Raw genomic sequence first — 18,705 nt, 5'->3', positions numbered from 1 at the left:
CTATACAATCTGCTTTGGGTTTGCCTGACCTCCCACCAATAATCTGGCCCCAGACCTACACACCGTTTAGAAGAATTGAACGCCGGGAGGGTGACATACCAAACCAGTCAGAGAACTCTAAGCCCCTGTACACACGGTCGGAGATTTCGACAACCAAATCCGTCGGATTTTGTCCGTCGGATCTTGACCGAAACTGTTGCATACACACGGTCGGACTAAGTTGTCGAAGAATCCGATCATTCAGAACGTGATGACGTAATTTCGTTACATAGTTAGTCAGGTTGAAAAAAGACAAGTCCATCCAGTTCCACCTTAAAAACAAATAAATAAAAATAATCGTACAATCCAAATACCCAATTTTATGCCCACAATTGATCCAGAGGAAGGCGAAAAAAAACCCCAGCAGAGCATGCTCCAATTTGCTACAGCAGGGGAAAAAAATTCCTTCCAGATCCCCCAAGAGGCGATCGGATTTTCCCTGGATCAACTTTACCTATGTTAGTACCTAGTTATATTATGTACCATCAGGAAAGTATCCAGGCCTTTCTTAAAGCAATCCACTGAGCTTGCCAGAACCACCTCTGGCAGGAGTCTATTCCACATTTTCACAGCTCTAACTGTGAAGAAACCTTTCCGTACTTGAAGATGAAATCTCTTTTCCTCTAGACGTAAAGAGTGCCCCCGTGTCCTCTGGGTTGACCGTACAGAGAACAACTCAACACCAAGTTCACTATATGGACCCCTAATATATTTGAACATGTTGATCATATCCCCCCTTATTCTCCTCTTCTCAAGAGTGAATAAATTTAGTTCCTCTAATCTCTCCTCATAGCTGAGCTCCTCCGTGCCTCTTATCAGTTTGGTTGCCCTTCTCTGTACTTTCTCCAGTTCCCCCGATATCCTTTTTGAGAACCGGTGCCCAAAACTGAACTGCATATTCCAGGTGAGGTTTTACTAATGATTTGAACTGGGGCAAAATTATATCTCTCTCTCTCTCTGGAGTCCATACCTCTCTTAATACAAGAAAGGACTTTGCTCGCTTTGGAAACAGCAGCTTGGCATTGCATGTTGTTATTGAGCTTATGGTCTACCAAAACCCCCAGATCCTTCTCCACTATGGATTCCCCCAGTTGTACTCCCCCTAGCATGTATGATGCATGCATATTCTTAGCCCCCAAGTGCATAACTTTACATTTATCAACATTAAACCTTATCTGCCACATAGTCGCCCAATTAGACAGTGTATTGAGGTCGACTTGTAAATTGGAGACATCCTGTAAGGACATTATTCCACTGCATATCTTGGTGTCATCTGCAAAGACAGAAATGTTACTTTTGATCCCAGACCCAATATCATTTATAAAGATGTTAAAAAGTAAGGGTCCCAGCACTGAACCTTGGGGTACACCACTGATAACCTTAGACCATTCAGAGTAAGAGTCATTAACCACTACTCTCTGAATTCTGTCTTTTAGCCAATTTTCTATCCATTTACAAACTGATATTTCCAAACCTGTAGACTTTACCTTACACATGAGCCGTGTGTGCGGAACTGTATCGAACGCTTTTGCAAAATCCAAGTATACCATGTCCACCACCACCCCTCTGTCCAAGGTTTTACTTATCTCCTCATAAAAAGAAATCAGATTTGACTGATAACTTCTGTCTTTCATGAATCCATGCTGTCTGTTGCTTAAAGTATTTTTGTTCAGCAAGAACTCGTCGATGTGGTCTTTTATTAAACGCTCCGGTATCTTCCCAGCTATAGAAGTTAAGCTAACGGGTCTATAGTTACTTGGTAAAGACTTTGATCCCTTTTTAAATATAGGCACCACGTTCGCCCTGCGCCAATCCAGTGGGACTATTCCCGTCATTAATGAGTCCCTAAAAATTAGATACAATGGCTCTGAAATTACAGAGCTCAATTCTTTTAGGATCCGTGGGTGGATGCCATCAGGGCCAGGTGCTTTATCCACCTTTATCCTGTCTAAATATTTCTGGACCATATCATATGGTCTATGAATATACTTTGCAGTGAGGTCCCAAACAGTCTTTTTGAAGAATTCCCATTTCTGTTCTGTGCCCATTGAAGCGAATATTCTCTCCCAGTCTAAGTCCTGGAGAGTAGCCCTCATCCTTGGAAAATTTGCTCTCTTGAAGTTAAGTGTTTTTATCTTACCTGTATGTATTTCTTGTTTAGCGCTAACATCAAAGGAAATCATGTTATGATCACTGCTACCCAGGTGTTCCTTTATCTGGACATTAGTAATAAGCTCTGCATGGTTTGAGATTACCAGGTCCAACAGAGCTTCATTCCTAGTTGGGGCCTCAATAAACTGGACCATAAAATTGTCCTGTAATAGGTTTATAATTTTTTACCCTTTAACTGTCCCAGCAGTGCCATTACTCCAGTCAATTTCTGGGTAGTTAAAATCCCCCATTATTATCACTGTCCCAGCCCTTTCCATCTGTGCAAGGAGCTGAGTCTCCACCTCCTCATTCACATTGGGTGGTCTATAACAAACTCCAACGATTAACTTTGAACTACACCCATCTAAATGCAGTTCCACCCATAATGCTTCAGACTCATCACACTCTGCATCCACCAGGTCCTCTTTCACACTTGCTTTGAGATCACTTCTCACATAGAGACAGACCCCGCCACCTTTCCTTTTTACCCTGTCTCTCCGAAAGAGTGCATAGCCAGGAATATTAATAGCCCAGTCATGTGAGGATTGAAGCCAAGTTTCAGCAATACTGATTACATCATAGCTCTCCTCATGCACCACAGCTTCCAATTCACCTATTTTGCTTGGCAGACTTCTGGCATTGGTGTACAAACACTTTAATGCATTATTACATTTTGCTCTGTTTTTCATATTATTTTTAGTAGTACAAATTGCACTATAGTTTTCAATGGCTGTTTGCAACATGGGACATTTCTTGTCACCTGCCATATCCCTCCCCCCATCTATCCCCATTCCACCCTCCATTAATGTCTGACCCCTAACTGACTTGTCTGCCCAATGTAATTCTGGTTCACCCTCCCCCCTCAAACCCAGTTTAAATACTCCTCCAGCCTTCCCATAAACCTCTTCCCCAGCACAGCAGACCCCCTTCCATTCAAGTGCAAACCATCGTTAGCATATAGGTTGCACCCCAATGAAAAGTCAGCCCAGTGCTCTAGAAACCCAAATCCCTCCTCCCTACACCAGGTCTTTAGCCATGCATTCAGCTCCCTAATCACCCCCTGCCTTTCCTGTGTTGCGCATGGCACAGGCAATATTTCAGAGAATATCACCTTGGAGGTCCTTCCCTTCAACTTGCAGCCTAGTTCTCTAAATTGATTCTTAAGGAGCCTCCACCTTCCATGTATACAGTCATTGGTTCCATCGTGGACCAAGACTGCTGGGTCATACCCAGCCCCTCCCAGTAATTTATCCACCCGGTCCACCACATGCCGAACCCTAGCACCAGGGAGACAGCAAACTATTCGGTTGAGGCGATCCTGGCGACAAATTATTCTATGAGTCCTTCTGATTATAGAATCCCCTATAACCACCAACTGTCTAGGCCTATCTGCACTCCCCTCACCTCCTCTACTAGATAGGCTGCTCTCCCGGCTGTTGGGGGGAGCAGTGACATCTAGGGCTGCCACCTCTGTGTTTGCCACCTCCACATTTTCACCCAACTCTGCAAATTTGTTTTGATTCACAAACACAGGACTGGCCTTCCTTTTCTGCAAGCCCCTTCCACTCCCTCTAACTACATTAACCCATCTTCCTATGTGATAATCCTGACTTGCCCCTCCACCCTCCACATCAACCCTACTGACCACCAGCTCAGCGAGCAGAGGACCCCTTTCAAGGTTGTCCTTTCTGCCCAGTGTTACAACTTGCTCCTCCAGATCTCTAATGCGAGCTTCCAGAAGGACAACCAGCTCACGATGGGACTACGTTCAGGCTAGTAGCCAATAGCTTTGATGTAGGAATTTGATCTGAGCATGCGTGGCACTTGGTCCGATCAAAATTCTCTACACATGATCGGAGTATGTCGATCGAACCAGTTGGTCGGGAAATATTTCCAACATGTTGGAAAATTGGGTCAGACGGAATCAGTCCGATGCATACCACACACAGTCGGATTATCCAACAACACGGTCCGATAGGACACATTCCGACGGATTCTCCGACCGTTTGTACAAGGGCTAAGACTAACCTTCCAGACTAACTTGCCAGCGATAGCAATAGCAAGAACTGCTGTTTCAGTAATGGTTTAGGAATGGCCTAAGAATGATTTAAAGAAATGCTTGATTGCCCAAGGGGCTTTGAGGGGTGGGATGAGATTGGGGAGGGGAATGAGTCTATGCGACACTAACCCCATTTTTTTTTTTTTTTAATATCTTCTCTCACTCTCTCTTCCTTCCCCCCCCCCCCTTTTTTTCCCTCTCCATCCTCCTTGTGCCTCTCCACTCATGCTACTTCTTCTTTCCCCTCTCTTCCCTTCCCTTCTTCCTCTCTATTATTCCCTTCTCCATTCTTTTTTATGTTTGTTATCTAATTAATGTTTATAATGAGGGAATCGCATACATTTGCTAGCTCGTTGATCTACACCTGGACTCGCATTGGCGTTGAGCCTAAAAAGTTGTGTTAATATATTCGACTTCGACTAAGAGACAGGGTTAGTGTAGTGTAGACGAATGAATTCCAAAATGGACATCCGTGTGGTTCGTTACCAGGAAGCATATTGGGGTCAATGTAAAAGATAGAACAGGAAGTAAACTATCTAATATCAAAACTGATTTATTGAAAAATTAAGATGCACTATTAAATTAAATAGGTTGTTATGTACCATGCGACTTTTTATGAAGTCGGATATGCGACCACAACTCCTGAGATGCACGAGGGGGAGACCTCAATGTGAGCCCTGTGTTTATATGTTAATATGTTCATAATTTATTTATTCTTTTTTTCTTTTACTGTGAAGGACATGATTTGTGATACTGCTTTCTCCATTTGAAGAGAGGGAAGGGGGAGGAGGAAAAAATATGCATAGATGTACTCGCCAGTTTTTTGTTTTTTTTCTTCTCTCTTTTTTTTTATTTGTTCTCTTTATTTCTTTGTCTCTGGCTGCCCATGGTCACTGCGGTGAGGTACCCTCATTGCTTACCAACGTTCCCCCTTTGTAGGAACACCAGCCCTCTGGTAGGGCTTGGTGTGTTTTTTAGATAAATTCCATACCTTGTTTTTTTTTTTTGGAACCTATAAAGGAAAATTCTTGTACGACAAAGGCCTTTTTTCTTGTTGTTTGTTTCTGATCATGTGCAGTCTCTCTTTTCTGATTTTTCTTGTACGAAAACAGTACACATTAAGCAGAAATCATTAGTTCTGTTGCCGTACGAGAAAAATTTTGGAGATTGACCCTTTGTGAATTTTCGCATTAAAATTCGGAATCTGGGGGTGCATTCGCGGAGTCTAGCGAATCGGTTATGCATAGCTAGATCTCCGTACCCCCAAAGAGAAAAGCCGCATATATAGTGGTGAAGGCAGGACTATAAAAAAATTGACCTATTCGGACCTACTAGTACCCCGGGGACAGGCAGACAGCATTTGAACCAGAAAAATGGTACTGGGGGAAACCGTGGCAAAAACAAAAATCTCCTGACAAGAGACACACACAGTCATGCACTGCATGCACAGAAGCTATCTCAGATTCAACTGACGAATCAAACTGAACAAATCCTCTCACAGGACTCCTCACAAGTACCTATAGCATCGCCTGCTCTTTTACAACAATTTGAGAGAATGCTACATAAGGCATTGAAGCAGACCTCTGAGCAAACAAGTAGCCTCACTAAAGAGATTAGAGAATTGGGTAATCGCACGGCTGCATTAGAACTCAAAGTGGATGAAATTGAAATGAATGCACAAGAACGTATGGCTGAAATGGAACATTTAAAAAGAGAAGAGTTAAACACTCCAATCTAAATTGGAAGATTATGAAAATAGAGCCAGGAGATCCAATCTGCGCATAAAGGGCATTCCTGAATCTGTGACAGACCTACAATCACAGCTTTAGTCCAAGAACTTCAACCGGCCATTCCAATCGAACGTTTGGAATTAAATACACCGTGCCCTCTCAGCTAAAAAAAACAGATAGACCCCCAAGAGACCTAGTCACAAAATTCCATTACTACCAGACGAAGGAACAACTATTAGCAACTGCAAGAGAGAAAAAAAAGATTTAACCTTTCAAGGCCATAATTAACTATTTGCCGACTTATCCCAGCTCGCCATTGCAAAAAGACGCTCAATGAAAACCCAGCTAGCGGAACTTCAATACCATAACATAATATATCAAAGGGGTTTCCCCTTTTCAATCCGATTTACTTATGGCACCAGACACAAGAAGAACTGCAGATGAGTTGCAACAGACCCTACTTAACCTATATCTGTTGCAAGCTACAATCAACTCTTCTCCACAGCATAGAAGAGCAGCCTCATCTTCACCTCCAAGCAGCGCTCTGCAAAATTCAGGGAAAAATGGTAGTCACCATTCCCACAAAAGAAGCAGATATGCCTCTACTCCTTTAGACCAGGAAGGCTCTATGGACTAGCAATTTAAATCCATAGTAACCTTATCCAAGACCTTACATAGAGACTATTCACCAGGATGGTCAATTGAATTCTTAGGACCTTTTACTATTTTTCACAAACCAAAATAAGGTTAGCTTACCTAGAGGATATGTGATACCATCTTGCTAACTCCCAATCTACTTGGCCACAAGAGCTCTTAGGAAACTTTTTACATAATATCTGTAGCCCCTGAACACATTGACTATTAAAATGTAATTAGTATCCTAAACATAAACAAGGAACCAGTTATATCTGGGGATATCTGTAGGCCATAAGTTCATTAAGTTATTTCCTCTTATAAACATTTTAAACATGTATTATACATTTACCCCTATTTTGTGGAAACATACTATAGAATACGTTTTCTTTGTGATGAAGTATTTCATGCACAGGGTGATGTCCCGTGGGGGCTTGTCTGGTGGTGGTTTAAGATGCAAGGCCATATGGATTCTGCCACAAGCAAGAGAGAGGAGATTGTGGAACTATTTAGATACAGCAGGCATTAGGTCAGAAACTGATTCAGGGATACTGTGAATCCTTAGGTTGTTTCCTGCGGTTTCAATTATCGAAATCTTCCACTTGTGATTACAAAAAGGAGTAGTTTTCAGCTAGAAGTTCAAAGTCTTTTCTAAGATATGTGCAAGTGATAGCTCATCATGTTTAGTTTCAAGTACGTCTGTGTGACCCCTGAGGGTTGCTATTTCTTGTGTAAGTGTGCTTGTTGTTTTTTGGAGCTCATATTGTATTTTATCCACAAGTTTTTCATAAATCTTAGTTAAGCTGGCATCTAAATCAGCCTTTGTAATCTGATCAGGGTTTTCGCTGTTATTTTGTGTGGAAGCAATCTTCTGTAAAAGTTCACCTGCTGTTTTAGGATAGACTGTACATTTTTTGGAGAGCCTGCATCTTAGTAAGCCATTTTCTTCTGCTCCTTGTTGGGCAGACGATATGTGGTCAAAGTGTTACTGTAAATGGCAACGGGGCGCCTTCTTGCCCGACAGCATGCACTGGATTGACCTGCAGGTGAGATAGTTGAAATAGTGGCGATTTGTTGTAGGTTTTTTTGTGTGCCCCCCAAATATCTTGTTTGTCTATTGTATGGATTTTGACCAAATCCTTTTGGGTGGAGCACCCCATTCCCTCAGTAAGTACCTCTCATTAGTGACCACCTGTGTCATGGTGGAGACCCCATGTACTCCCATATAGAGGAGTATAGCTCCCGTTGTTCAGAGAGGCAGGATCTCCCAATCTATGGATAGTGTAGGACCCACTAATCATGGGGTATCGTTGTCGCAATAAGTGGGCTTAAGCACCATATAGCAATATGGTGTGACCAAATCCCCATATTTTTTGATGTTTTTTGAAAATGTCTAGGTGTTTTAAAAAGCCTTGCTGGAGGTAAATGTTAGTTATTGCATGTGTGCGCTGTAATATTTTTTGTTCTGTTACCCTGTTCTGTTACCCTAGAAAGAAGACACAAAATGAAGGAAATAACCTTGGTGTTACAATCTGCTCACATAAGATACAGATGGGGATTTCCTTTTAAATTAACAGTGCCCCACACTGTCTTTAATGTCTCCGAAGGTAAAGATCTCCTGGTGAAGTTGGGACTTTTGAATGCGGTTGCAGAAGCAAGACCTACTACTCCCCATACTTCACCTATTTCGGCTACCCCAGCGACACGTCGGGATCAAAGAAGATGGTGACAATCTTTCAGAAATATGGATGCCTGAAGAAGTTGTCTCATTCCCTTGGTTAACATGTCTTCCTGTCTTTTAAAATACAACATCAAAGAAAAGATAAGAACTAAAACGAGACAAAGATCCACTTATTCCCTCAAGTTAAAAGAAAGGTTATTAAAGTTTTGAAAGGTTGCAAGTTAATATGGCAGCTCAAAGTAAACAGTTGCTAGGGACACTTGGTATTTTGTATTGCCTTTTATATGAAGTTATATATTTTTGTTTTTCACTTTTTCAATGTATGTCTTATAGAATCTTCGCTGAGGCTTATCTGCTCCTTCTAAAGTTAGTTTGTTCCCCTACTTGCAATGGGTTCCCAAAATATGGTTCAGTCCATGGCGTTTTTTATGCAACTGATCAAGTTATCTGCTATTTTAATAGATAGGGCTCCCTATGTAAGTTTGGGATAATTTTGTCCACACCAAAATGTTTTTTGGTCAGGTGGGTGTTCCACACCTTGACTCCCTACTTTATAGTAAATGTTTTTACAAGTTATCTTATATAAGAAGGTCAACCATAGTAAATCTACAGTTAAGATTTATGTATTTAACAATGTTGTACACAAGTGACAAATTACACTACATCATAGAAAAGAATAGTCTGATCTCTTTCACCCATCCTATAAAAATCCTAATGCTGACAGTGATGATGACAATAGTAATTCTGTATCTTTTTGCATGTGTGCTGTGCCCTGGGCCTCATGAGCTTTTTCTATCACACTAGAACTACTACAATTACCCATTATCTAGCTATATTATTTGAATAGTTACCCATGAACTATTCAATGGGGCTTAGGGTGATATCTCACAATGCCCAGGGCATTAACTCTCCTCCAAAAGAGGAAAAAAGCTTTCCATCACTACAAGAGATTGGGGGCTGACATTATCCTGTTGCAGGAAACTAATTTTGCAACAGATAAACATCCTAAATTTTTTGACAAGGGTTACAGTCAATTCTATTGCACAACGTAAAAAACACTAAATCCAGGGATGCAGCAACCTTTGTAAGGAACTTAGTGGTAATTAAAACCCAAAGTGTTTTTAAAGACCCAGACAGTCGATATTTGATTTTAAAAGGTTCAATAAAATGACGGTCGGTCACCATTGCCTCAGTATATGCTACTAATGCCGCACACACAATTCTTTGACAACTTAGATAGATTTCATTCCACACACTTAATAGGGGGTGATTTTAACCTAGCTGCACATTCAGCACTAGATAGAAGTAGAGTAGTTCCATCCTCTAAAGCATTCCCTAAATCACCAAATCGATTGTACAACCACCAACTAGTAGATACATGGAGATCTCACAATTATAGGTATTAAAGCCTACACATTCTACTATCACCCACATGATAGCTATGCATGGCTGGATTATATTTTTTGTACCCCAATCTTAATAGCCAATTCCTCAAAAGCAGATACCAACCCAAGTCCCTTGTCAGACCACCATAAAGGTATCCAACACCTCACATATAGTCCTAGCAACCACAATGCATAAATGGCAAATAAATGATTTCCTGCTAACTGACCCAACAATCTCTCAAGAAATTCTATCTCACCTCGAGCAATACTTTGTACTTAACATAGCACCAGGCATGCCACCTACAACTTTATGGATGGCACATAAGGCGGTCATGAGAGGCCATTTGATTAATATTGCCTCAATCAAAAACAAATCTAAACTCGATATAAAATCTCTTATAAGAGATCTAAATCTCTTGTATCACAGGAACAACCAAAACCCCTCCAGCGATCTTTTTAAACAAATCCAAATGAAAACGCACAGCCTTAGACTCATTACTTACATCAGATACAGAAAAAGCCCTTAGATGGTATAAAGCTAGATTTTTGCTTCATAGCAATCAATACTCTATCATGTTTACCAGAAAACTAAATCAAAACAACAAAACCTCCCCACACCTATAAATTAAGGAATTCATCAGGCAACTTAGTATCCCATCCCAAAGAAGTTATGGACATATTTTTAGACTTCTATAAAAAGCTTCTCTCTACTCCCCAATCCTCACTTAAACAATCTTCCCTGAACTGGCTTAACGATATTACACTACCCATTCTATCTAACCAACAAATAGAGATGCTCAATGCTCCTTGCGCAGACATAGAAATTAATAGACTTATAAGCTCATTAAAAACCTCTACAGCTCCAGGCCCTGATGGATATTCCACATCATATTATAAAAAAGTTGCCTCCACATTAACCCCACATCTTACAAAATTATATAACCATATCCTACAAGGAAAACAATTCCCATCAGAAATGCTCCTAGCAAACATGTCCCTTCTTTCCAAACCAAGTAAAGATCATTCCATTCCACAAAATTATCACCCAATTTCAGTCACTGATAATTATCTTAAAATATTTGGCCGAATGCTAGCTGACAGACTAGCTGCAGTTATTTCCCCATTAATAAATCCAGACCAAACAGGATTAATCCCGAACAGACAAATAACAGATAACACAAGACTGACTACAAACATCATTCAAGACTCTAACCTACACACTAAATCTACACTCCTACTCAGTCTTGATATCCACATAGCCTTCGACAGCGTCAGCTGGTCATACTCAGACAAACTACTCCCTAGATATGGCATAAACAGTGAATTCTTACATGGTTTCAAAGCCATCTACCATCACCCCTAAACACGCATCAAACTCCCTAGCAACAATTCTGACTTTTGCCCTCTGAGCAAGGGCACCAGGCAGGGATGCCCACTTTCACTGCTCCTCTCTGCCCTGGCAATAGAGCCCCTTGCCTGTGCGATTAGAAACACAGATTATTCGAGCCCTTCGGCCCAAGTAAAAGCAAATGGTGTGCTATCAGCCCCTTTTACAATTGGGAGTGGGATGTCCCCTGTCCCCCTTACCATTTGCCCTATTGTTAGAACCTTTTCTCTCTACCATTAGGCTAAACCCGGATATATCTGGTCTTCAGGTGGGTGCCCTACACTGCAAAATTTTGGCTTACACGGATGACATGTTGTTCACCCTGACTAACCCTAGAATCTCCCTAACAAAACTTCTCCGCGAATTTGCATCCTTTGGGACTTGATCCAATTTAAAAATAAATCTCTCCAAATCGGAGGCTATGTCGATCGCGATCCCCCCAAAATGTTACGGGAGTTGCAGGCTAATCATGGCCTCAAATGGACCAATACGGCTTTAAAATATTTGGGAACGCTCATCCCTACAGAACCTTCACATATATTTAAACTGAACTTTCCCCCCTTGCTGACTAGGACACGAAGTTTACTAGATAAATGGCATACAGGCCTGCATTCCTGGTTTGGGAGGTGCAATCTGATTAAAATGAGCATACTGCCTAAGTTCATTTATCTTATCCAGGCCTTGCCAATACATATCCTGGTCTCATATTTTAAGCAAGCACAGGCCCTTATTACCAGTTTTGTTTGGGCCCACAAAAAACCCAGACTTAAACGCTCCCAAACACAGAGGGCTAGCGCTTCCCAATCTGCGGATGTACTATCTTGCCTCCCATCTTGGCCGAATCCTTGACTGGAATTGCAACAAACTTTCCTTTCCTTTGGGTGCAAATTGAGCAATCCCAAACGCGCATACCCTTGAAAAGTGCCTTGTGGTGCTTTGGGGACTTGCCAGCAACACTGAAATCTCATCCGTTCATAGGGACCACGATGAAACACAGCTTCCTAGTGGCGAGCCGGGCTTCCCTAACGACCCCTACTTCCCCTCTGTTTCCCATACTCTGTCATCCGAAGTTTGAACCAGGGTTGCTTCCATCAGAATACACCCCTCTCAGAGACTCAAATAGAAAGCATGCGGCGGGGTTTGTGACCGGGGGGAGTTGGCCCTCCACAGGGACCTTTCGGTTACCCTTCTGAAGAGCGATGCAGTTGCACCACCTGCATTCTATTCCCAACCCCCAGGACTATTTGCGCCCACAGACTATGTTTGAAGATCTTTGTACAGCCACTGACCAATTGGCACATACCCTTTCCCAAACATACTCCTTCCTGACTACTCCTCTAGTTCAGCAGCAATTGCCCTGCCTTTCCAAGTGGGAGGGGGATTTGAGGTGCAAGTTCTCCCCCACACAGAGTCAGCGTATTATCACTTTAGCACTTAAAACTTCCATCTGTACTAAAATACAGGAATTAAATTTCAAACTCCTCACCCGCTGGTACCTGACACCTTCCAGACTTCACAGGTGCTTCCCTCCTCCTTCGACCAATGCTGGCATTGTGGAGAGGAGGAGGGAACATTGATTCACATTTTTTGGTCATGCCCTGGGCTATCGGACTGGAGTGAAGTACGTCGTATCACACAGATGTTCACAGAAATGCCTATTCCGGAGGAGGCTGCATTCTTTCTCCTACACCATTCCCGAATCCCTATTGAGACTTATAAAAAGTCTTTGCTGAGACACCTATTAAATGCAGCAAAATCCTGCATCCCTGGGCACTGGAAGCAGGGTTCTCCCCCTTCCATCGTACACTGGATTAGAAAAGTTGAGGAGATAAAGCAAATGGAGGATCTGGTCCTCACATCTCAAAATAAACAAGAAGTCTTTAAAAAAACTTGGGATAGATGGAATGCCTTTGTCTACTTCAGTGAAGGCTACCGCCTTCTATTACCTTATACTCTCTGCTAATGGGTCCATCGGCTGCTGTTGTGTCTCACCCCCCCCCCTCCCCCCATCCCTCACCTCCCCTCTTTCTCTCCCTCCCCCTTTCTCTACTCTTTCTCTAAATTACATTTCTGTTTGTTCTCTTCTTTAATGCCCTTTAGGAAAATGAGGAAAGTTGGGAATTAGGATCTCTATCCTCTCCATCTCTGGAGTGTCCCAGAAGATGTTGGGACAGCTGTGGACGCTATGCAAATTAGTGATGTTGCCCTTTGTTTATGTCTGGATATACTGTGATCAGAGAGATATACCCCTTTTTGTTGTAACTGTATTTAACCTTAGCTGTGGTATTATGTATACTCGATCTGTATTGTGGGGACCATTTTTTCCCTTTGTTTGGAGTTAAATAAAGTTTATATTTGAAAAAAAAGAAAAAAAACAACACAGATATCAAAGGATACACTAAAGGGTCTAAGGAATTCAAACTAAGCCTCTATGCGGGCGATGTCCTACTCTTTCTAAGAGATCCCCTCATCTCCTTACCAAATCTGACCAAAACACTAGACATTTTTCATGACCCGAATGGCTCGAGTTTAAACTTGTCTAAATGCTCAGCCCTACCACCACCACTTCTACCAAAAATACTACTCACTCACTCTACGTACCCCCTTCTCACAATTTAAACAGATTTGTATTTCCTCCCCACAGGACAAAGGACTAATTTCCAAAATTTATAAAAATCTAAACAAATTCAATATGCCTGAAAAATCACACCCCATACAATGGGAATCAGACCTAAATGTTTCATTCTCCCCCGAACAATGGGATACCATATTTGAAAACGTACACAAATGCACCAAAACTGCCACCATCAGAGAATCTGCCACAAAACTGCTTTATAGGTGGTATCTTATCTCAACTCATTCTATCCATCAACATTCCCACTCTGTTTCAGGGGCTGCCCTACACATGGGACGCTACTACATATATTTTGGGATTGCCCCTATCTAAAAAACATTTGGCACAGTGCAAGTCTCATGATCGATTGGATTTCAGGCAGAAAGATCCCACTAACAACCCAAATGTGCCTTTTATTCTCCCCTATACAAGATATACCAATAGCCAGTTCTAGACTAATTCATACTCTATTTAACTCTATCAATTGGACCATCGCTTTCAACTGGCGTTCATCCAATGTACCATGGCCGCAGGTTCTCAACCATATGGCAAACATCAAATTATCAGAAAGAATACACCACACAATATACAACACCATGCATATATACCAAAAAAATTGACTTTGTGGGAAACCTTACTACTGGTGTAATGTTCACTACTGTTAATCTACTTAAGCATATCTACAGATCCTTTCCTGTAAATACTATATAGATTTATTATCTAATATATGTATTTTCTTATATGATATGTCTTTACTCAGATATAATGTATAATCTAAATGACTCTCACTTGTACATCTTCTACCACTGTTAAAATCTTGTATTATGACCTTATCCATAATAAAAAACATGTCATGGTTATGCAATAGAGTTTGTCTGCTTACCTGTCTCGATGTGTTCATCTCTAGAGACCAGCCGACCCTCACCTGACTGCTTTTGTAATCCATTCTCTGGCATGGCTCCACCCTAGCTCCTATCAGAGAACTCTATATTAACCTGTGCATTGCAGGCCAACCCTGCTGATCAACCTTTGTGTGTTTAGCTTCCTGTTACCTGCCGTGTGCTCTTCTGTTGTTCCGTTACCGACTTTGGCGTGTCCTTGACTATCCCTGTTTGCCTGTGATCCTGACCTTTTGGTGTGTCCCTGACTAGTCCTGTCTGCTTGTGGCCCCGACCTTGGCTGTATCCCTCACTATCCCTATCCTCCTGTTGCCTACTGTGGGTGTGAGATGGGGGACCCTGGGGGTCGCGACCTGGAGCCAGTTGCAGCCAAGTCCATCCTCACCACTAGAGGCTCTGGTGAACATCTGCTGGCTCTTAGACTCCACACCCCAGGGAATCTTACGCTCTAACCCCAGTGGCATCCGTCTTGGTGTTCTGGCGGCCCTGCCTTCCTTATCACCTTGACCCCCGTCCGCAGCAGTCAGCCGTAGGGTCCACAACCTTGCGGTGTACTCCTGATCCCTACGGTGTGCATCTGCCACCTGGCCTCAAGGTGACCTGACAAAACGTTTGTAAACAAAAATGAATACCATGTTTTCTTTTATGTGGTCAACATATGACTGTTTGTTTATTTATTTAAGTTAAAATGAGGTAGTAAAGACAATATACAAGTACAATGATTTTATGCTACTTCAAAGTTTCATAGAGGACCCAAGTTATTTTCATAAATTGGTACCAGTTGCTAGTTCCCATACTTCTCATATACCTTAAAGGCCTCTTGATAAATGAGCAAGTTGGCTCAAAATGTTATTATAAGGGAAAATTGGTGTAGCGCTAGTGAATAGATTAGTGAAAAACTCTAAAGCTGTATATTAAAGGGGTGATAATGAAACCAATACTAAAAAACACACATGTGACAAAATGTGCAAAAATAAAAATATAAAACAAAAATGAAAATGAACGGAACCGTGCGTCAGAGAGGGGCGGGTTCCTCCATTATATAAGAAGTGTCAGAAGAAGAAGAAGAGAAGCATCACACAGCGGGAGCCTCCCATGGATGCGGAGTGGCCCAAGAATGAAGCGGGGAAGAAGATGCTGAACGAGAACACCGGAGAAAGAAGCAGAGGATCAGAGGAAGAAGCAGAGGAAGAAGATGGAGGAAGAAATCGAAGGATGGAGGAAGGAAGGAAGGAAGGAAGGAAGGAGACCCGAAGAAGATGGAAAGAAGAAGACTTTAAATAAAGGAACTGTCAAAAACTGTCTCATCATCTTTAACATTTTTCACACTTTTTTGTGAAATGGTAGGGGTACTTTTGTACCCCATTACCATTTAACACGGGGGGCGGGATCTGGGGGTCCCCTTGTTAAAGGGGGCTTCCAGATTCCGATAAGCCCTCCGCCCATAGACCCTCACAACCACCGGGCAAGGGTTGTGGGGATGAGGCCCTTGTACCCATCAACATGGGGACAAGATACTTTGGGGGGCTACACCAAAGTACCCTTCCAATGTTGAGGGCATGTGGCCTGGTACGGTTCAGGAGGGGGGAGGCACTCTCTCGTCCCCCCCTCTTTTTCTGCGGCCTGCCAGGTTGCATGCTCGGATAAGGAACTGGTATGGATTTTGAGGGGGACCCCCAAGCCATTTTTAAAATAAAATTGGCATGGGGATCCCCTTAAAATCCATACCAGACCAAAGGGCCTGGTATAGCTTTTGAGGGGGACCCCAAGCCATTTTTTTTAAAAATTTTGGCGTGGGGTTCCCATTAATATCCATACCAGACCTAAGGGCCTGGTATGCTCTTGGAGGGGAACCTATGCCGGTTTTTTATTTAAAATTTGGTGTGGAGTTCCCCCTCGAGAGCTAATTATTCTGTGATTGGCCACAGCCAAAGTTGCCTGGCCTGGGGGCAACTTAAAGTCTTGTTGTAAGTCGCCCCAAGTCATGCTGGGGGTTCACACTCAAGTCGTGTCCAAGTTGCCTCCCAAAGTCACGCTGGAAGTCATGTTGCCCCTGTGTGAATGGACTCTTAATGATACGGAGTGTGCTATTATCAATGGCATATTATTATTATTGCTGTTGCGCATATGCATGCGCCAGTTTACACACTCAATTAATGATTTATGCGGTGCACCAATTAAGGTATGGACCAGCGCAGCGCATTCATCTTAGTAAATGACCCCCATTGTATGCCTACAAAAAACTCACTTCACCAAAATGCCACACTTAAATTTATGTCTTCCTTTTACTCACAAATTTTTACGCCATCAGCCAACTCAAAACTCATCTCGTTCCATCCCATTCAACCTATTTTCAGAAATTAAAGATCCAGAAGGACGATATTGAAATACTCACAGGACATATAATGGATACAGCAGTTACAATTATCTCATACTACGCCCCCAATAAGCAACCCACATCCTTCCTCTCGCACCTTTTGCAATTGGTAAACGCACATAAAACTGGAACAGTATTCTCAATAAATCACTCTATATCCCACACAGAACCCTGCCCAAACTACCTTTCTCCCAACTCCTATCTAAATATAAATTGGTTGACACATGGAGAGAAAGTAACCCGACAAAAAAATAAAATAAAAAAAAACGCTGTCACCTACTTTTCGCACCCTTACCAATCTTTCACACATATTGACCACATTTTCCTAACTGCTGGTATGTTACCAGAATTACTTGCGTCTGACAATCTCCATTCCATAGTTGGATAATAATGCGGTCTATACAACCATAGCCTCCACCATACCAAAAGCACATGATCCAACTTGGTACCTTCAGGATATAATGCTCAAGCACCCATCTCAATGCCTGAATGTTGAACAAGCTTTAAAGGAATACTTAATACATAACACAAATCCAGATCTCTCCCCCCTAACACTCTGGAAAGCTCACGAACCTGTGTTGCATGGTGTTTTGCAGAGACAAATGGCTATATTTAAAAAAGAACGTAAAGCCCTTGCCCGTACACTAGAAACTGAATACAGCATTCATAGCTTTTCAAGATAACCCTTCTCTAACTACAAAATCTCAATTAGAAAAAATATGTCTAGAACATGACCGGTTTCTTATGGAATCTGTAGACAAAACATTGAAACGCACGAGACCTAACTTTTATATGAAAGCCAATAAGCCAGGCATATATCTAGCACGAGCACTAAATACACTAAGCAAGTCGTTCAAACCAATCCGTTTACAGTTATCAAACAACAATTACACTAGCAACCCAGTCAAAATTGTACACAAATTTAAAACCCATCTATATTCTTTGTACGAGTCAACCAATGACTTCAATCCTACTGAAGCTGACTCTTTTCTCAACTATCACACTACCAGAATTATCCTATGCTCAAAAGAATCTATTAGAAGAACCAACAATGTAAAAAGTAGCTAATTCCATTAGAGAATTGAAAATAAAAGACTAGGTCCAGGTGGATACTCTGCCTTATATTATTGTACATTTACAGAAACCTTCTCTCCTATTTTAGCTGAGGCATTTAATATATTGTTAGAGGGTCACCTTTTCAGACAAGAATCACTTATGGCAATTGTTTGCATGATCCCGAAACCTCTTTCTGATAATTCCTCCTGCTCAAATTATCGTCCCTTCTCTCTGTTGAATCTAGATATCAAAAACTACTAGCAAAAATGTTAGCGCCTTAATAGAATCATAGGAAATCGAATACACAAGGATCACGTAGGCCTTATGCCGAATAGACAAGCAGGTGATAACGTGCATAGAGTGGTGCTGGTGGCACATATTGCTAAAAAACGATGAATCCCCTCTTGCTTTATAGCCTTGAATATCAAGAGGGCATTCAATACGGTTTCTTGGCCCACACTTCATAAAATGGATAGCGACACTCTATAATAAACCCAAAGCATAAGTAAAATATGCAGGATATAAATCTGAATGTTTTAACATTGAAAGAGGCACACGTCGGGGTTGCCCATTATTCCCCCTCTTATTCATGCTTATACTGGAACCCTTAGCCCAACAAATCAAAACCAATCCTACAATAACTGGAATTGAAATAGGTCGCACAAACTCTGCATGCAGATGATATCTTGCTCTT

General features: G+C 41.8%; 1 protein-coding gene across 1 annotated transcript in view; it reads right to left on the bottom strand.

Moving 5' to 3' along the window:
* GPC3 (glypican 3) overlaps positions 1-18,705 on the bottom strand; it is a 1,007,260-nt gene that overhangs the window by 780,020 nt on the left and 208,535 nt on the right. The gene's annotated exons all lie outside the window — the stretch shown is intronic.

Source organism: Lithobates pipiens, unplaced genomic scaffold (assembly GCF_037356315.1).
Source record: "Lithobates pipiens isolate NorthernLeopardFrog02 unplaced genomic scaffold, aLitPip1_a1.2 Scaffold_1, whole genome shotgun sequence".
In the NCBI taxonomy this organism is placed as follows: domain Eukaryota; kingdom Metazoa; phylum Chordata; class Amphibia; order Anura; family Ranidae; genus Lithobates; species Lithobates pipiens.
This window is presented reverse-complemented; position numbering and strand designations above follow the sequence as displayed.